This window comes from Peromyscus maniculatus, chromosome 3 (genome assembly GCF_049852395.1).
Source record: "Peromyscus maniculatus bairdii isolate BWxNUB_F1_BW_parent chromosome 3, HU_Pman_BW_mat_3.1, whole genome shotgun sequence".
NCBI classification, from domain to species: Eukaryota; Metazoa; Chordata; class Mammalia; order Rodentia; family Cricetidae; genus Peromyscus; species Peromyscus maniculatus.
Genome location: NC_134854.1, coordinates 4,774,936 through 4,783,109, shown reverse-complemented (window position 1 = coordinate 4,783,109; position 8,174 = coordinate 4,774,936). Strand labels below are relative to the sequence as shown.

Genomic DNA, 8,174 nt, shown 5'->3' with positions numbered 1-8,174 from the left:
CATTGTATTTGGTGTTTAGATCTTGAAATAATAAAAATTCTCCCCCTTTATGCTCATCATGTGATAGTATCCCGCTGTTTTATTGGAGAACTCCACAGCATCATCATTCTTTTATGATTTATTTTACTTTATTAATGTGTGTGTATTTGCTTGCATGAGTTTTTTATGTGCTATCTACATGCAGAACCAGGCAGAAGCTAGCAGAAGGCATGAAATCTCTTGGAGCTCTGAAGTCACAGGTAGTCAGTTGTGAGCTGGCCGATTCCTGTGCTGGATCAGAATCCAGGTTCTCTGCAAGAGCAGCAAGCATTCTCAACTGCCGAGCCGTCTCTCCAGCCCCTCATGCTCTTAATTCCAACTTTTAATTCATTTTAGAATTCCTCATTTTGGTTAAGTATGATTCCAAATCACTTATAATTGTGTCTGTGGATTGTAGTTAGTTTCTATTTGAAATTCTTTTTATCCTCACACTGGGCCTCTTCTGCAATTTACAAACTTGCCACTGGGTGGCACCAAATCGTACCTTTTTGTTTTTCCTTTGAACTTGGTACACAGTTGTAAAGTAAATATTTAAGTTGTAGAAGTTAGTCAAGAATTAAATACTTCAATCGGGTAAAGCTGCACCCTAATCCCTATGTCAATGCTAAAAACCAACACTTGTGCCATACTTTGTAACTTGAAGAAACAACTGACGTGTATAAGTGAATATTGCAGTTCAAAAGGGCTTACTCAGGTTGTATGCAACATTAATGAGTACTTAAACCTGAAATTCGATTAATCCAAAGGAAACTGTTCAAATAGGTTACGTCACAACAAACACTAAGAAACTCAGCACAGATACAAAAGGCGGTGAGGATGGGTTCCGGTTACCTGCATTCCGTTTGGAGAACATCTAAAGCTCCTGAAAGCCACCTGCTTTCTTGGATGATCTGCCCTGGGTGCTCACACTGATGCTCCGAGCTCTTGATGGTTTTTTCAGGCTTTCCCAGGTCTATGAAGCTATCTTTTGATCTTCATATCAAAGGTAGTAAACATCTAAGATGCCGTTGTTTGGGGCTCAGACTTCCTCTTTTCTCTTCCCTCTAATGGCAATTCACACATTCGATCCAAAAATTGTATTTTATAAACTGGCTGTTTGTAGATCACCGCCTCCTCATATACTAAACAAGTAAGTGCATGGGAGACAGGGACATCAGAAACATACAGGCAAGAGGAACGCGTCTTGCTAGACAGCGGCTCTGTCTGCTGCTCACACCAAAGGTGTTTGGAATTATCTTTGGTACTTCTGTTTTACTTACACTGAGGATTCCATCCATTGTCAGACCTCATTGACTTTACCTTGAACAGAGGAAGTATCAGGTCACTTGCTTTCCATTCCCCTGCTGGAACTCTGCATAAGGCCAGTCTATTATTTCTCCAATGGCCCAGTAACTGCTCCTGCTGCTAACATCTTGCTGCCTTCCATCCACTCTCAGCAGAGCAAAACAGCAATCCTATTAAATGTGGGACATCACTGCTGTTAAAAGGGCTCCATCCCTGGGAAAATTTGTGACATTTTAAGTTAAATCTATATAGCTCCTTATTGCAATGCTCATAATAATGAATCCCTTCCTGTCTAAAATAGGTCCATTAGTAGAATTAGTAGAGTTCCTAACCAACTTCCTCTTTACAGTAACAACTACTATTGAGAGCTGTGTGTGAACATGCCATTTCCACAGATGACATCACAATATCACAGTCTTCTGCAACTTGCTTCACTGACTTAACTCTTATTGTCCAGCATTTCTCCATATCATAATCCAAGGATTTTACTCCACTTTCAAAATTAGCTGCAGTTCAGAAGTTCTCTGAACAATTTTATAAATACCCAAGCTCATAGGATTTGCTTCAGAAAATTGTAAATTAATACTTCAGTGACCATTACTACGTAAGTATGTTTGCATGCATGTGGGAATATGTATATAGGTAAAGTTCTCAAGGTAGAATTCCTAGACACCACAGGATGTATGACATTTATGCATGACACAGGACATGCATTAATTGTGTGCCTTGGATTTCGTCGTTGTCTGTTCTCTACCTCTTCTTGTGAGAAACACCATCATGCCTAAGTACTCCTTAGTTGTGACAGTGCTTTGACATGACCTACATGTCCCCTGGTCACAGCAGAGATTATCTGTACTTTATAGATCAGACAAACTTATCTCAAAAGCTATGGCAACCTGGCAGGTTTCACATACTTAATAATGGCATGACAGTCAAACTGAAGCCCATGTGACTCCAAAAGCTGCAATCATTATTCTGTGCTACAGTTTCACATGTATGTAAATTATACATGCGTGAATACTGTTTCTGTTGAAGATGGAAGCTAGTGGACTTCCATGTGACTCTGGATCTTGATTCTGGTTGGTCAACTGATTTAGATACTATTGACATTATTATTACTAATATTATTAACGCTCTGTTTTGCAGAGGAAAATACTGAGTGCCTAACAACTTGCAAGGTAAGCCTAACGTCATGATTAATTCTAAGTGTCTTCTTTGTTGTCACAGAGACGCTGGAGTCCACCACGGGTTTCTTTTCTGTGTGCTTTTGATGCCTTAGTCCCTTCCATTGAACCACGGTCACAGCTTGACAATTTTATCTCTAGACTTGGAAGTTTTATTGGTGGGTCTCTCAGGTAAAAATATTTTTTCTGTAATGTATTTTTTTTAAATCTCAAGGAGAAGTTTATTAGAGTTTAGAAAAAATAGACCCTAGGTCACGCAATCTGTAAGTCTCAGGAACAACTCAGGGAAGGTGAATGGTGGAGGAGAGGAAAAGAGCCATGCCATTTGAATTACCAGCATGGAGGTCTACAGTGGCAGGCAGTCACGTGATAAGGAGGAAGGCTTTAGAGAAAGAGCAAGGAAACCCAAGTTATCAGGAAAAGCATATTTAGGTTCTGGCCACCATTTGAGAAGTGGAGACAGAAAGAAGTCGCATTCAGAAAGGTGGACTGACCTATTTGAAGCTCAGAGGGGCTCAGCTTATAAGTGATGTAAAGATGTAATGACTCAAGTTGGTGGGAATGCAGCCCTGAGCTGAGGCTTTCAGCTGTATGGGGAAGCTATGTTGGGCAGGCAGAGATGTTCAGTGCTCAACCACATTCTCAGAGACAAGATGAGGAGCACTGAGCGGAAGAAGGAAGTCTTGGTATGAAAACCAGTTCTCTTGCTCAGCCTCTCCTTCAGTTTCATCTCTGTGCATTCCTCAAGGAAATAAATTGAATCTATCCAGACAATAAGCTGAGACTTAGCTCAGCTGCATGCAGATCATTCTGCTACATGAAATCATAGGGTTGAAGAGCAATGTGACATTAATCTTCAAGGGTATTCTTTATTCGTTTTGCAGGGCATCATGAAAGTAATAGGCTTCACCATGGCATCACCATACAGATATGTTGTTATGCTTTGTTTTGGTTTGTTCCCTTTCCTCTTCCCCTCCCCATCTGGCCTCCTCTTTGCTCAGTTAGTGCCCTTTCTCCTTACTTAGTATATGTATTCCATTAGTCTCTGTTTCCTGTCTCTATGAAGATTCCTTCCTCCCCTATCATAACCTCTTTTCATGACCCAAACACACACACACACACACACACACACACACACACACACACACACCAGATCCATGACATAAATGGCTGCCTCTGGGTGAACCCCAATCCTACATAAGAATTGGAAAGCTCAAATATTCAAAAGCAAGAAAAGAAAGATATTTTATATTCTATAATATTTATTCTTATCAGATCACACATTTATCAGGAATAAGAATTGCATCTAATAATTAGTTAATTCACCAAATATACCTCAAAGCAGTGCTATGCATGAATGTTTATGAACAAGTTTTCATTTACAAGTTTTCTAGCTGCCTAGATGTAATGTGTTATATAAGTGATCTTTATCTAGATCAAAAGACATGCTTCTTTCCATTATTAAATCACTGCTTTAAAATCCACTAGCAGTAGGAGAGATGGCTCAGAGGTAAAGAGCACTGGCTGCTGGCTGCTCTTCTAGAAGTCCAGCAACCACATGGTGACTCACAATGATCTATAATGGGATCTTGTGCGTTCTTCTGGCAAGTAGGCATATATGCAGACAGAACACTGTATACATAATAAATAAATAAATCTTAAAGAAAGAAATCCACAAGCAAAGCCCAGCATGGTGGCACATGTTTTAAATCCTAGTGCTTGGGAGGCAGAGGCAGCCAGATCTATGTGAATTTGAGGCCAACCTGTGGTCTACATAGTGAGTTCTGGAACAGTCAGAGCTATGTAAAGAGACCCTGTCCCTCCCCAAAGTAGTAACTAACATCTAACAAGTAAACAGCATATATAAGATACATGCATAGTATTTTATGTGGATTGTTTCATGTAATAATTAGTTCAACCCAGCAGATAAATGTCATGTCCTTCTTAGAATACAGAAACCAACTGAAGAAGCGTAAGTAATTTCTTAAAGCCTCATAGCTCCTAAATGATGGAGTAAGTGGAAGTTCTTGAAGAATTCTTTTTACTTGACCAGAGGTCAACATTTGGTAGCCATTGATGCTTTCAGGCAGAAAGGTGTGTTGAAAATCACCCCTTCATGGGACAATCCATCAGTTTTATCACATGTTTCTAATACCTGCCTGATACCCAGCGGCTCTTCAGTGAGGGTCTTACAAGGGAGCATGCTGAACTTGGAGGGGGTACTATTTATGCTTCACGACATTATACCCATGTTTTCTCCATGTTACATGTGAAATATTTACACAGTTTTAAAAATTACACCTAAATTCCATGATCTTGGTCATATGGTCAGGAAGAAACTAAAAGAAAGAAAGAATAAAATATGGTCAAAAACCAAGTGGAGGTATGTGACAACATGGCATTCTAGTCAGCCAGTAGCAGTCATCTCAGTAATCATGCATTTGGGGGAGGGGAAATAGTAAATTAGAATGTGCCTCACCAAGTACGAAAACATACATTTCAAAAGAAATACATACTAAGAGAAAATATCAAAATATTTTAATAATTTGAGTATGGGAAAATCTTTGGAAGTATGTCTTGAAAGTCATATATATATATGAAATATATATATATATATATATTGAAATATTTGGCTAGATAAAATTAGTAACTTCCATTTGTAGAAAGGGTTATGAGCCTATCACAGAGTACGGTACACAGAGTGTTTATAAAAGTGGTTTAATCAAATAAGCATGGATGTACTGACGCCCATTTCCTGGTTTCCACTGTATGCTACAGCTGCAGTTTGTGGTACTACTGGCAGGATCCAGGTCAAGGACAGGTCCTCTACTGCAGCGCCTCTCTGTCTACTTTAGATGGGACAACTTCTTTCCTATCTATAATTACTTCCCCCAAAGATTAAACGATAAAAATGAATGTGTATATGTATAAAACAATAGAAAATGTGTGTTTGATTGTGGGAAGCAATACATTTGCAGATATGTATCAATTTTTTAAAAAAGGAAAGAAATTGAGCAACATCACCAACAGCCAAGGTTCTGTGATCAGAAGAACTGGGTCAAAGCTCTGGTTCTTCTTCTACAGCTTCTCACCTGCAAAATGGAGCTCAAAATACCTACCTGTGCCATCATGAGAATGGGATGAACTAACCCCAGGTAAGCACTTTTCTCTGTGCCTGGCAGAGAGTAACTACTGTTTCCAAGGTGAGACATAATGGTGCATGCCTATAAATTACAGTGCTTGAGAAGCTGAGCCAGGGAGATCATGAATTCAAGGATAGCCCGGGCTACGTAGTAAATACCTGAGTCCAAAACAAACAATCCAAAAAAAAAAAATACACATATGCTATATATACACATGTATTCAGACACACTTAGGTTCTAGTGTGAAGAACATCATGATTTTGGATTTTTGTCCTGGTCCAAACCTGGCACAAGTATTTTTTAAAAATCATGACAGCTGTTTTCAACTTCAGTTTTGTGCCAGGAAATAATTTATTAAACATTTCATAGGAAACCATCAGAGCTTTAATTTGCTTCACTCGCTAGCTCTCAGCATGCTGGAAAATGTATTATAGCACTGGCTACTTAGTCTTGGAATTTTGTTCACACTGTTCTCAGGAAGGGTTGCCAAGGAGAACAGGTGAAAATCAGAAGTGCGGGTCTTTTCCATCCAGATCTCACTGCTGGCTCCATCTTTGACGGCTGGTCGCATTAAAGACTAAAGTGAGTCGTTATAAAGTGACCTTTAAATCGCACAATCTTTTTATTTTTTAAAAAAGCATTATTTACTCAAATGGCAGCAGGCAGCTCAGAACCCACTGCTCCTTGCAGCATTTTTAATATGGGCAGCTTTCTATCATGTCGAGACGAAAAACCATGAATGGGCCAGATATTAGAATGACCAACAGAAAACTAGTTAAAGAACAAAATCACAAGTACTAAATGTCATCCTCCAGGTTTATCATGGGGAGAGGGGGTTTTCTGAAAGTGCAGTTCTCAGAATTAAGACCTGAGCACTGAGATTGGATGGTGATGATTTGTCCAGTGAAAACGAACATAAGAAAATGGCCGAGGACTCACAAGTCTTCATGCAAGGTAATCAATCAAACTGTATTACCACTGCTGCAGAAGACTGCCATTAGAGTTTACATTTTTTAATTTAACACTTAAGCTTGGAAATAAAAAAATAACATGAACAATAAATAAAATCCAAATAATACATTCTAGTTAATTGGGAAGCAGAATTGTGAAGGTTTTTTTTTTGTTTTTTTTTTTTGAGGAATACTGGGGAATGCCAAACAAAATGATGATTCCATGATGAATCAAAAAGGCTACTGTTCTGTAGCCCTGTGCCTGGCAATGGGAGCAGAGATGGGAAGAACAGCTCTTTTCCAATGAAATGAAAAGACAGCACTGTCCACTCTCTGTTAGCAACCAGCTTGGCCTCCTGCCTTTTGAGATTTGCTAAATCTGATGTATAAAAATTGTGAAAAAAACCCCAAAGAAAACACGGTTGGTTCCAATCTGAACTGTCCTTGCTCATCAGTATGTCATGATTTTATTCAAGTTCCACGTCTAGATGGGCATGGTAATATATGCCTATGAGCTAAGGCCTGCCTGAGTTATTATATAGTGGAACTTGGTCTCAAAAAAACACTAACAATGGAAAGGGATTATCTAGAGTTGACCCACCGCAGTCACTTACTCAACCAAAACTAATCGCACTGGACACAATTTATGCAGAAAAGGAAACAAAAACCACTCAGATGCCCAATGAAAACTAGATCATTCTTGTTTAAGCAGAGAGCAATGTGGAGATGAGAGGATGTGAGGGGAGCAAGAAGGAGGAGACCTCTGAGCAACAACTTCAGCTGGGGTGGAAAGTCAATGGCAAGTTCAGAGTGAACCTCACTTTCTGACTGAATGGTCTGTTGAGAGCATCCATTTGAGAGCTCAGAGTATTCATGCCCACACCTTTGCCCATGTGACATCAGCAATATTGCTCACATTCTGCAAGGCTAATCAGCTCTCATCTTCTTTTTAAGTTGTCTGAGCTCCCCCAATGCATGCCTGCTGAAAATGGAGCCAACAGACTGAAAGTAGCAGGCATCTGAGAGATCAAAGGGATGCTGGGGACATCACAAACAATGCAAGGAGAGGATGAAATGCGTTGGAAAGTTGCTTGTTCTCAAACTTGGATCATAACACTGAAAAATGATGGTATGTGATGGCTTTACACAAAATCATCAAATTTTCCTTTGGTTATTTCTTGTATTAACTCACTCTAAATTAGTATTCCAGACAAAGTAGCATATTATATTAAAACTCATATGGAAGCATAAATATTATCCAAGGTATATGCAGAGTAAGGTGGTAAACGACTTCTTCAGAAGTGCATGCAAATTAAATTAACATTGAGAGCAAAATCTTTCTTTGACAAAGGAGTCCCACACAATCTGTGGCTTTCCCCCTGCTGAGAGTGCTAATTTATTTTTTCTTAACTAGAAAACCGCCTAAGAGTGAATTTTCTGTTTATTAATTTCTTTCATTGATTTGAAGATACTTTAATAACAACTATGCATCAATGGTTACAGTATTTTCAAGCTACTTAATATAATGTCAGACAATATGTTTCATAGTAGAAAGAGAACCCTTTTGGAGTGTT

The 8,174-nt window shown here is 39.0% G+C and overlaps 1 long non-coding RNA gene across 1 annotated transcript; it reads left to right on the top strand.

The window, feature by feature from the left end:
- Positions 1-2,540: 2,540 nt before the first annotated feature.
- On the top strand, positions 2,541-7,760 carry LOC143272132 (uncharacterized). Its single transcript, XR_013049568.1, has 3 exons — positions 2,541-2,678; positions 5,510-5,662; positions 7,555-7,760. It is a non-coding gene; the product is annotated as an uncharacterized LOC143272132 (long non-coding RNA).
- Positions 7,761-8,174: the final 414 nt, after the last annotated feature.